Genomic DNA, 666 nt, shown 5'->3' with positions numbered 1-666 from the left:
CAACTGTGGGCTTCTGTAAAATCCGAAACAAATACTGTCTTATTTCAAAGGGAAGAATTGGGCACACCTAAGCAAAACCAAAGTCCAGCAAAGTAGCTCGAGGCTGGACATCTGGGATTCACTCACGATCTTCTGGGCTCCAAAGGGTACTGGCAGCTCCACTGCTCTGACTGCCGTCTACAGCACATTCAGGTCATCTCGCAGACCCAGGCCAGCTCCATTCCACACTTAACTGCTGTCCTTGGTAGTCGTCCCATGGTCCCGGCATCTCCAAAAAGCTGGGGTCTCCACTGAAACTGAGGTTACACCTTCACCAATGGCCTCTTCTTCCCTCTTGGGATGCAACACCTCAGATTCTCTCCATGACCCCTTCAATCCTGGGGTCCTCGCTGCAACTGAAGTGGCACTTTTCACCTATGGCCTTTCCTGGCCTCTGCATGCCAAGCCTCAGCTGCTCTCTGTGACCCCTTCACACTTTCAACACCAGAACCATGCAGGAGACTCTTACACATTACCAAGTCCTGCTTCCAGCTTGAAATAGGTGCGGGTCCCCTCTGTGTGCTGACCCTGAGGAAATACCACCCAGAAGACTCCACCACAGTGATGCTGGTCTCTTGTTACAGCTGATTTTTCAGCCCCAGCTAACCAGCATCAATTGTCCCAGTA

Source organism: Nannospalax galili, unplaced genomic scaffold (genome assembly GCF_000622305.1).
Source record: "Nannospalax galili isolate Female #2095 unplaced genomic scaffold, S.galili_v1.0 scaffold879, whole genome shotgun sequence".
In the NCBI taxonomy this organism is placed as follows: Eukaryota; Metazoa; Chordata; class Mammalia; order Rodentia; family Spalacidae; genus Nannospalax; species Nannospalax galili.
This window is presented reverse-complemented; position numbering follows the sequence as displayed.